The following is an 11,940-nucleotide window of genomic DNA, read 5'->3' on the forward strand; positions in this document are numbered from 1 at the left end:
CGGTAAGCTGCCTGCCTGTCACAAATTCCTCTATTACTTGAAAATTGTAGCCCTCCTGGTACGGGGATAATCTGCTAAGTATGACCCAAGTGCTGCCAAGACAATGCTGCCTGTTAGGCCCCGGTGTCCAGCGGTGCCACCAGCGCGTGGCGGCTCCTGGGGGGCAATGCGCCCCGCGACAGGGCCTCCAGGAACCCGGACGGGTTAAGAATGCAATACACAGCACCAATTTCATAACTCCTCCTTCTCTGGTGAATTAACAGACATGGTTCTTGTAGTTCACACGTGCTATTGCACAGACCGAATTTTTTAACAGAATTGTGATTATGATTTTTATTTTTATTTTTTGCATAGTTTGCCATGACACATCGATGATTTTCCTATATTATTCCTCCTTGTTTTTGTTGCTTTGGTCACAATTACAGCAAAACTTTAATTTATTGCTCTGCTTATGGGTTTTGACCAGTCACCAGCGTTCCCTTGCCGTGCCACATAAATTCACAGCAAAGCAACCTCTGCCCCCAACCTCTGCTCTCTCCTAGGCACTTCGCTGCCTCCTTTCAGTACCTGGTTGCTCCCATCTCTTCTGACAGCACCCAAGTTTGGGGCTGCACCTGCACTTCTGCATCCAGAACAGAGCAGGACAGGTACCAGCCTTGTTTCCTTCTGGCCACTCCTCTCCTGAGCATCTCCTTATTAAATCAGAGGGATCTGCTAGAGAGCTGCTGGGCACAAAACCTTTTTCAGCACCAACAGGAGTCATCATCCAGAGACACCCACAAGGATGCGGCTGCCGGGGTGCCCCACTCTTCTCTGCACATGGCTGCTTGTTGCCTGATAGACGTGCCAGGTCACCAAAACATGTCTTTTCTGGGTTTTGGTAGATGGTCAAAGGAAAACCTGGCTGCTCTCTGGAGTGACAGCTAGCTTGCAGCCTGACACGGATGAATAGCAGGACCGAACAGATTTTTGCCCCAGGCATCCTCTGCTGATGTGTTAAGTTTGGCAGCATCTTTTGGAGAAGAAGTGAATTAATCTTATTGGAGTTGTGTACAAAAGAGACTGGAAGAGAAAAAAAAAAAAAAAAGAAAAAAAAAAAAAAAAAAGATGTGTGAATCCATGTTGATTATTTTGAAGCCATAAACAAGTGGCATCAGAAAAGAATCTGACAACCATATGGACTTTCAGAAGTGTGAAATCTTCTGAAAATGATATGCAATGATGTAAAGGCTGGAATGAATAAAAAGAAGATTTGAGACACGGATGGATGAGACGTACAGGCAGAGGACTGCAATCTGTGATATAGGAGTTAAGATTCTGGGCACATGGAAAGAGTGCTGTAGAGAAAACAGTATGTGAAGCAAAGTAAATCCAAAGAAGTTACACAAAGAATTCCACAAAAGTGATAGGAATAACAGTCGGCCCTATTTCTTATTTCTGGGCCCCAGAAATCTTTAGGGAGCTGCAGTCTCAGGGACTGAGCACCAACTTTTCCATGAAACAGCCGTTAGGAGGGGAAAAGCTAATCAGAATGATGGAGAGGAGGGCAATGAGTGTAGGAGGGATTGTCTTGAAGATGTCTGTGCAGTGAGAGGCAAGGTAAAGTGGAAGATGCTGGTCATTTTTATTTCTTTCAATGGTCAGTGCAAGACTCTCATAATCAGTTCCTGTCCCACTCCTCCCCCTACATCTGGGACTCATTTCTAGGGCAACACGCTGGCCTCCTGCCTGCTCCACATCCATGTGCATGAACTGCATTTGTCTGGCCTGCTGTGTGATGTGCCTTCGGGCTTCATCCACTGGGGCTGGGGGAACACCAAGGCCAGGAAAGGATCTAACTGCTGATCTGCTGTCTTGGGGGAATAAGGGCCATTGGCAAGGGTAACTCCTCACATCCAGACAAGGGCCACCACGCTGCGTGAGGTCTTACCTGCTAGGGGCAGAGAAGCTTGAGGAGTCCAGACTCTGGGGAGCTAAGTTTAAATGCTGGCATCCCAATCTTCTTAACCCCCTGATTGTTTGACACCTTTCCTCTTCAAGTTATCACAGCACACAATACTATAAGATGCTAATTGCAGCAAAATCTATGCAGGATTGATTTGTAAATGGCTCTGACTTCCATTTGGCAGCTGTCCAGGCCCAAATACTGTTTTGTAATGCTCATCGTGGTGTGACTGAAGGGGGAAAGAGGATGAGAGGTGAAAAGCTGAAAGTAGAAAACAAACCGACTGTGCCATCCTAAAGAAGCAGGAAAAAATGTAGGCTGAATGCTCAGAGAGCAAATGATCTATCATGAGAAAACACAGAGCAAAAGCTGGCTTTCATGGACCAGTAGATAGCTATGATGTACATGAAATGCATCTACTGGCATGGTTTGGATACTGGATCTGACACATCAGCAGGACTTGGGCTGTGATGGTAGGGTGGTCTGGGAAGAGAAAGCTGATGCCACTCCTGCATGCCATAACGCACGTTACTGTGGCTCAACAAAGCATGGTGGTCTTGGTGCAAAGAAACACGAAGATGACCAATACTGGGGAGCCTCCTTCCCACATCTGAGAGTAAAATGAGGTGTGAACAGAGCACAGAACCTGGGACACATGCAGTCTTAAAATCTAACATTTAATTAATCTTAAAATCTAACATCATAAAATCTTAAAATCTAACATCTAATATTCCCATTAGACCACTATGTCTTTAAAAAGCGAATACCCATACAAAAAGGTTCACGTGTGTCTTAATTTTTTGTTATATCTGCCTTCTAAATCCACTCTTTCTCTCTGTCCCCTTCCCTTTCATTACACCATGGCAACACACAGCAATCTTTTTTTTTGCTTGGTGACGTTAGTGCAGCGACCAGTAGATGCAATGTCCCATGCTTCATCCACCCCCTTCCACCACTGATGCTGAGACTGGAACTTGAAGTTAGCCCAGGGAGGGACCATCAGGAAAGTGACACTGATGAGAACACGACAAAATTCATAGGGGAACGTAAGGCTCTTTTGCTACTTACAAAGGAAACTCCTGAGAATCGTTTAAGACACCATAATCTGTATTTTCAGACCGTGGAGTGACAGGCCTAAAGAAAAGCATATCCAGGCCTTCCCCATTTCTTTATTTAATGAGGCACAGGGTTTAGCTGAGGAATTTAGATGACTGACGGATAAGTATTTAGAATTCTTGAGGGTCATAAAGATCAAGGCAAATGGATCAATCCAAAATAATTAGTTTTGACACTATGACAACTGCTAGCTTTATTTTTTTTCCCTAAATAAACTGAATATTTTTTATCTCTTAATGAAAAACTGACGTAAAAGTCTTATTTTTCAAGGAACTGAAATATTAAATGTCCTCCTATTTGACAAGAGCATTTACAGACAGATGTAACAGTTCTACCTCTAAAAGAAAAAAGAAAAAAAAAAAAGTTGAAAAACAGCAATTTCTTAATTTCATGATTCATTCATCAGCTGGTCCTTTGACACTTTTTCTTAATTAATAGAGTTGTTAAGAGACAAAGCAGCAAGAGAGACACATTAAGCAAGGAGAAAAAAAACCGCTGAGAAATAAACGTTTGATATTTAATTACAACAGTCGTGCAGTGAGCATATGTGCTGTGCCACATCTCAAGCAGAATCAGCACATCCTTGTATCCTCAAAGAAGTGACCTTCAGAAAGAGCAATTAGTTTTCTAGCACTTTTTCTTTCCTATTACTAGTAAAGTTTCTGATGAAACAGGATAGTTTAGAGGCTGAATTTCTTCTTCTAGAACATGTATTTGTTAGACATACAGCCTCAGGGGCTGGCAATATGGCAGTGCTGAGGGACCTAGCTTGGAAGGCATCTTGGGACAAAAGTTCATGGAGAACAACTCCAGTTGCAGAGTCTAGGCTGTAATACCAGCACCTGTCCTGTAGCTGATGGCACATGCCCTCTGCGTGGCCTCACACAAGTCCCTCTGCCACATGGTAGCTTGGTTTCCCCAGAGAAAGAGAGACAGCAGACAGCAAGCCCTGTTGCCTCTTGCAGCATTAACATTCAGGATTAACACCGTGCAAGGCCTATTTTGGCTCCATAACAAGTTTTTCCTGCTACTTCATGTACCCAGCTTTCCCTGTCCCCTCTGCAGAGAGTGGGCCATCTCTGGCAGAGCTGAGCATCGCACCATCCCATCCCATCCCATCCCATCCCATCCCATCCCATCCCATCCCATCCCATCCCATCCCATCCCAACACTGGTGGGTAGGAGGGTGCAACTGCAAACCAACCCTTGTTTCTGTGGGGCCTTCAGGCCTAACTCTGCATTGAGGGGAGAAATTACATTCCTATGACCTTGGTGCCAGAGACTGAATGCTTCCCAAAGCCCCAGGAGGAGGGAGGAAGACTGGAGAACAGCCAGCAGGCAACACCAGGCCATCACAGCCTCTGCAGAAAGGCAGGGAGGAGAAACTGGTGGCCCAAGGCCAGCTGCTGCCAGGGGACTCAGGTGGATAATTTCTCAGGTGGATAATGAGCTCTTCCCTGAAGACTGAAGAAATCTGCTTTGCCTCCTAGTGAGAAAAGCCCTGGGCTTTATCCTCAGCAGCTAGCTCTCTCTCAAACACAGCAGAGAGATACAGGAGTCGTCCTTCCAGGACATCAGTGGGGCCCTCAGATTCTCCATCGGGAGAGAAGGGACAAAGTGGCCTCAACAGCTGCATCTCCTCGTTGAGGAACCAAATGCCATGTCCAGGTTTGAGTTGGTGAAGACCAGCTTAGGCCTATGGAGGATGTGTGCTATGGCAGTTTTCTTCATGAAAAAAGAAAATGAAAAAAAAAAAAAAAAAAAAAAAAAAAAAAAAAAAACTGCTATAAATACAAATGCAAACTTCTTTTTTTTTTTTTGTAGGAAACTGTCATTAGAGAAACAATGTTGTACAACCAGGGGGAATTTGCAAAAATTGTTTCATTTTTCAGCCAAAACAGCCAGACCATATTAAATTGGACACCAGGAGGAGGTGCAACACATCTACCTTGCTGTAAATCAACCCCTTATTTTTTTATATTGCCCTCTTCTGCACCGACTTTCACAGGCTTCAACTACCAGAGATGTATTTTCATTCAAAAGAGGACGCCACTAGGCCACTAGGTAGAAATGCTGGACATTATAATTTTTTTAGGAAGGCAGCAAGCCAAAGGCTTTGCCTGCCATCAGCTCACAGCACTGGGGTTGATCCCAATGGGAGAGCAGGAGTCCAGCCTCACAGGGGCTGTTTTGGGCTTTCAGGTTGCACCAGGACACGTGGAAAACATCATCCTGAGCATTTTGCTGCATTCCCACCTTGCTCACCTTGCAGCGTGCTGCTTTTGCTTTACAGGCTGCCGTGGGGCTGGGGAAGGCTATCGGGGCTGGGATTTCCATGAGCAGAGCAGAGTTTCTCTGCTTGTCCCAGGGTTTTCAAGGAAAGACAAGAGCCACGCTGGGAAGCATGCAATGAAAGACAAACTTTCATTCATCCCTTCCCAGGGCTCTGTCAGAAATGGTGCTTGCACATAGGAAAGACAAAGGGAGAGGACTTGTATCTGCAAAGTCGTCTTCCCTTACTGCTGAAAAATAAGATGAAACTATTCTTCTCTTTGGGTTTCTATTCTGTTTAGTTTCTGCCCTGTTGCAATGTCAAAGTCACAAGTGTTATTTACAAAATAGAAACCTAGGTAAAAAAACCATTTGGAAGAGACCTTTCAGCTCATGCTTTCCGCTCTCTCCAGCCCCCCAGCTTTATGCAGCAGCCTCCACGCTCTGTGTTAAAGCCGTCTCTGCCCGTAACTCACTCCCAGTGCCAGTGCTAGACCTCCCTCTGCGAAGCACATGCACCGGCAGATAATCCAGATCAGTTTACCTCCGTGTACCTGGCAGCACGCTACTGTGCAGTGACCAAATATCAGAAGAGTTAGTGGTTAATTAGGATCAGTTTAATCCCTGCTGACTGCCTGTCTCTGTGTAAAAAGGGCACTAGAGGTTAGAAAGTATTAAGTGCCTTAAATGTGCACTTGCATAACGTGAAAACCGAGTGAAGACCCAGACTTTGTTCTTGGAAGTGCTGATGTGAAATGATTTACTCCTAGAAGCATTTAAACATGCATCTTACCCTATCAAAGCAAGAAAACCCATCTAAAAATTTTTGGGAAGAAATGCCACAAAAATGGAAATGAAAAATAATGAACCAGCAGCACAATGGAGACAAGACTTCTGCAGAAACGAGGTCTTAAAGAGTCTGAGTATTTCTTTCAACTTGTAAAAATTTAGTTCAGCATATGAAATATAATTTGTATAGCTGGAATAAAGCTTCTTCTAGGCTACAACTGTGCCTAGATCTCCATTTCATTAGTTTCTATTTGTCATAAAAATACAACAGCTAATCATTAGATAACTTTGCATTTACACCCTGTCTATGGCACTCCTCTTGGAGCCCAGGCTGACAGCTTGTATAAAATTATTTAACGAGTGCCTGACAATAAAATGTAGATTTTACTTTGTTGAGATGCTCAGCTATTGCTAAGCATGAAATTCTCTAATGGCATGTCAAAACATGGAGATCCTTCATGATTTTCTCTTTATTTTACACATTACTCTTATTTTAAATGAAAAAGGATCCTGAGGCTGATTAAAAGAGCTGAGTTGCTGTTTGAATGGAAAAAATAGTAGGATGATTTGTAGAAACAATGCAAACTAATAAAACACCAACAGGCCTACAAGACAGTGGTGAACTCACACACATCTTCACACGCACGGATAGACCATTGCTATTCTTCCCAACTTATTCTATTATTTTTTTTGCTACTGGTACATTTATATAAGTATTAGTGACATTTATGTAATAACAGGACATTAGCTCCTTTTGAGGTCATCTGTCCTGGTGACTTTTTCCCCATATCCAGCCATAAGCTCCTCGTTGTGACATCACTTTGGCTGCCGTGGCCATACCTGTGATGTCAACAGGAGGGATTTATGACCTGAGGGCGGGCATAAGCTGCAAAGAGCAGATCAGCTCACAAAGAATAAAGGTTTTGTTTTGCCCTGCTAGCAGAAGGAGAAGGAAGCATCCACCTGCCCTTCCTCCTCTGCCTGTCCTGGTTGAGCAGGACCCTGTAAAAAAAAATAATGTAAAAGGATTAAAGTTTTACATGGTTGGTGTTAAAGGACCCTCTGCTGCTGCCTCCAAAACCCAGTGGGGCTCTGCCAGGGGAGCTGGGCTGTATCAGGCCCTCTGGAGCTTGGGCACACACCTACACTGCTGCTCCTCACTGCTCCCATGGCCACCTGGTCTGTTCAGGCCACAGGAGAAGCAAAACCACAGCTGACAAACTGGCCTGTGCAGATGTGCCCATAAACAGTGTTTTTGGACTTCATCTACTCTGGAAGTTCCCATTTGATCTCATGTCTCTCTTGTCCACTCAGTCCAATCCCTCTTTCTGAAAATCAGGCTTCGTAGGGGAAGCCAGCTCTGCAACTTCATAAACATATTCACGCTTTCATCTTCTGTTTGGTTCCCTGTTGTTCCAGCCAGATCAATAGCAGAAATTGCATTGGCAACATGTTTATCTGAGGACCTCTTCCAGTGTCATTTACTTGGCATCATTTATTTGGCATTGCAGGAGTCTGTGATAGTCAGTGAGATAAGCATTTGGGAGGGTATCTGAATTAAGATCAGCTTTTGCCATACTTTATATTCCCTGTCAACAGCCGATGTATTTAAATTGTCAGCTCGTCTAGTCAGCTGGGATAAAAACGTGTTGCTCCCCAGCACTGCCCTTGGCTCACCGGCATGAGCGTGGATTTCAACCAGGCCCCAGCGTAGGGAACCGACTCCCTCCCAGCTGCACTTTGAATGCACAGAAAACCAAAAGGGCAACTTTTTGGGGCAGAGGTGGCGTTTCACAGCCTGCCAACTCGGCTCTGAGCACGCTGATGCAGCACCTCTGAGCTACTGCGGACAGCAAAGTGGCTGATCTGTGACAGCAACCACCACAGGTCAGCTGGACACAGAGGAAGGGTCTTATCATATACTGAGAGTCCACAGGGAATAATAGGCTTTTCTACTAAGTTCTTCATATGGCAGTGCAGGAAATACATATGCAGCAGGATGCTGAAGAGCTGAGATGATGTCTTTGCAGCTTACGCATTGTTTTACCCAAACAGAGCTTCTTAAGCTATCTTCCTCATGAGACTTGCACAGGAGAGCTACTCAGATTAAAATAAGGATGTACAAAATCTTTTCTCCCTCCTCAATCAGCTTTTCTTTCTTCTTTTAATTCAAACATTTTTTATCAACCTGAAAAGGTGATCGTGTCCTCCTCATTTTGCAGCTCTTTCAAATTCTGTCTACTGAAAGCCACATAATGAGAATGGTCACCACCAGGCTGACCTGATCTGGGCTCCTCTTCAGTCTAGGTTTCTGCCTGAGGAAACTTGTGTCACTTTATCAGTGTTACGATGCCAGCCTAATTCAGAGAGAACTTTGCTTTGCACCAGAGGAAGGCACAATTCTGCCCACTGCAGAACACAACACACGACACGTCAGAAATAACCACCACACAACCTAATAAAGTAGATCCCACCACTGGATCCCCGATAGCTCACGCTTCTTAGCTTGCTGCCTAGCTCAGTTTTGGGCTGCTCCCACTGCCAGTCTCCAGAACTGCTCCTGGGTACAGTTCAGGGCTCTTTTACTCCAGGACTCTCCCCAAGAGCCCCCGTGGCAGAGTCTGCACCAAGCTGTGGTCCCATGCAGTCCTCCAGCACCAGTCCTCTGGTGCCAGCCATCAGCCCTCACACCCCAAAGGGCACCCACGAGCTCTTGGGCAACTCACAGGGCAGGAAACATCATCAGTCCTCAATGTCATGCTGTAAAATCACTCTGATATTCCACTCACAGCATCAGAAATACAGAAAACGAACCCATGTTTCATTCCATTGAGCTTCTCCTTTGAAGAAGAACCTGTACAAGAAACATCCTTTGAAGAGTCAGGTATTTTCTTCATGCCCCAGCAGGGAAGCAGTGCAGGAGGCAGAGGCAGCGGTGGTTTTTACATGACCCGTAGATAGCAGCAGGCAAATTCACTTGAACTGGCTCCGCTAGGTGTTCTGTGGCTCTGCAGGTAACCGCCTCCCAAAAGAACAAGCTCTGTGTTTTGAAATGATGATGCAAATTTTCTTATCCTGAAATTCAGCAGAAACTTCTTCCTAATTGGGCAAACGTGTTGGTGTCTCGCAGTGAGAGCTCTCTGGTGCAGCTGAGATGTAAGCGGGAGGCAAGCTGGTTTGGATTCAGCTTAATTTCCCCAGGGAAATATATTTTAAAGTACAACAATTCTGCTGATACGAGGGTTGTGGTGGAGTGAAAGGAAGATCGCTGGACACCAACCTGATGCAAGAAAACAAGCAAGAGGTTTCTGAAGAGGAACACGTGCTCCACACAGCCTTTGTTTGGGATAAATCCTGCTCACAATGGCTGTGTAAGGTCAGTGCAGCAGGAGCCCAAGCAGAACTGCTGCCCATCTCCCCTAAGCAGCCACACCAGACCAAGGCTTGGTTTTATTAGAGCACAAAGAAATGAAATAAACTGTGTTTTCCACATCTGGTGATCAACCTCTTCCCACAAGGAGCCCCAGATCCCACAGCCCTCCAGCAGCTCCATCCAACTATGCAGCATTGGGTGCCCCTATGGCAGCAGCACTCCCACCCTGCAGGTTCAGGCAGGATATCGTCCCTTGGCACAAGTGACTGCCACCAACCTCTCCTCCTCAGTGATCTTGAAATTTTTGGGGGTCTGCTCAGACATCAGGAGGTTCTTTGCTTGTTTCCTTCCCAAAGAGCAGCTATTTTCCCTGTTCAGCTTGAAGACAAGAGGTTGGGCTCCCTCTGAAGCCCTTTGAGCTGCTCCTGTAGGTGCCCTGAGGAGCTCTGTGGAGGCACAGCACCACATGCTCCAGCCTCGTACCCCACACCACCACAGCGTGCCTTCTCCAGACATCCCCAGCCTGTGCCTTTCCTCACATCCCTCAGAGGCAGCCTAAGCTATCTTCAAGCACCATCTCCCAAAACACAGCTTCTATATCTGCCCCTTTCTATCTTTGAAAAGTTATCTTGGGGACTAATTGATTTTTTTTTTTTTTTAATTAAAACAAAAATTCATCCCCTGGGTTGTGCCCCCAACCCACCCTCACTTGAATAGCTCAGTGTCTGGCTTCCCAGGACTGGCAAGCACGGTTTTCACCCCCGTGTGGCACCAGCTTCTCCTCATACACCCAGTTCTAAGCTTTGGACCCCAGTTTGGGAAAGAGAAACTTAAAACAGGCTGCTAAACTGAAAGGGCATGAGATTTTTGGATCTATCCTCAATCATAATAAATGTTCATTTTTCCCCTCTCCCTCCCATTTTATCACTTATTTTTTAGCCACAGCTAGTTTAATTGACTCATCCTTTCTTACTTTAATGCCTTTTATCCCTTTAATCACCTCCTAATGGGTTTTCTTCTTTTTTTTATTTATTATATTTAAAGAACATTTGTTATTCCCCACAGCTTCTTTGAACAGCATTGATTCATTTTGAGTTTTCTCAAGTCCTCCCTCCTTGCCTACAAACATTGTTTTTGCTGACAAGGTTCCTCCACAGATTTCCTTTCCTAAATCAGGTGGAGGGAAACACACACCCCAAGCTGTAGGTCTCCTCTTTGCTGAGCCAGAATGTTTTTTTTTCTGCTTTCCACATAAACTTTGTCATCTTACGTCCTATTTTAATAGGTCCCATTTTCAGTTGCATGTTCCTTAGACACGCCAGATCTGAATAGCAACATTGGCTTCATTTTTTCCATGCAGGAACTGAACGTTAATTTTTGACAGCAGTATCTAAAGCATTCAGGGGCTCACTGTCCTTCTTCCAAATCTTAGTAAGTCCACAGGAGAGTATCAGGTAGGGCACAGAGGAAATGTCTCATAGGTTCTAGGACCTCTGGGAACACCACATCAAATCCAACTGTACAATCCTCACCAGTGACCAGAAACATTTTTTGTAATGACAGCGCCAAGCCCATCAAGAAATCATTTGGCATCCTCAGCTTAATTCCCTTTGAATACATCCCCAGTTCAGTGGTACCATTAACAACAGCTTCAGCAGAGAGGTCCTTATTCAGCAAAGCTCTTAAGCCCAAGCACAACTTTCAGCATGAGAATACTGCCATTGAAATCAATGGCAAAACCTATGTACACGCCTGTCACGCTACACAGGGACTGACCAAACTGTTGCCCTTCTTCTGTCCTAACAGGTTTAAATCCCAGGATCTTGAGGCAGCCCCTGGTACAGTGTCTATTCTGTCACCTTGTGAAAGCAGCAGAAAAAGTGGAGCAATACAAGCACAGATAGAGGAGATCATGCTTTCATTCTCATTTGGGCCCTAATTAATTCAGCAGCTGCTCCTCTACTGCTAACGATGAAATGGTAGCACCTAAATGATATTACTTGATTGCAATGACCTTTTCCCCTGTCTTTTCTTTCCTGGTTGCAACAGGACTGTACAATGTAAGATAACCAAGCACCTGTATAATGTCAAACCCCATGAGGATCATCAAGCTGCAGTTTTACAAACACCTTTAGGCTGCAACCTTGCGTGCCTCAGAGAAGGCTGTGAGGCTGAAACTGTGGATGTGACAGGCAGGGTTTGATCCTGTCACACAAGGAAAGCCACACGTAGTTGAACCTGTGCCTAAAGCGGTCTCCACCACAGCTCTTCTGCTCCTGGTTCATTCAGAGTGACCCCCTTCCATCTCAAGCAAAGTGCACTGCGCTGCTTTGCTGTTTCTTTCCTCCCGGAAACTAAAGAGTGAATGAAAATCTTCCTGTTCAGGATGGTATAAAAAAAAAATAATGGCAAATAAAGACATTTTAATTGCATGGGATTTCTGGAA

Source organism: Aythya fuligula, chromosome 1, assembly GCF_009819795.1.
Source record: "Aythya fuligula isolate bAytFul2 chromosome 1, bAytFul2.pri, whole genome shotgun sequence".
Lineage (NCBI taxonomy): Eukaryota > Metazoa > Chordata > Aves > Anseriformes > Anatidae > Aythya > Aythya fuligula.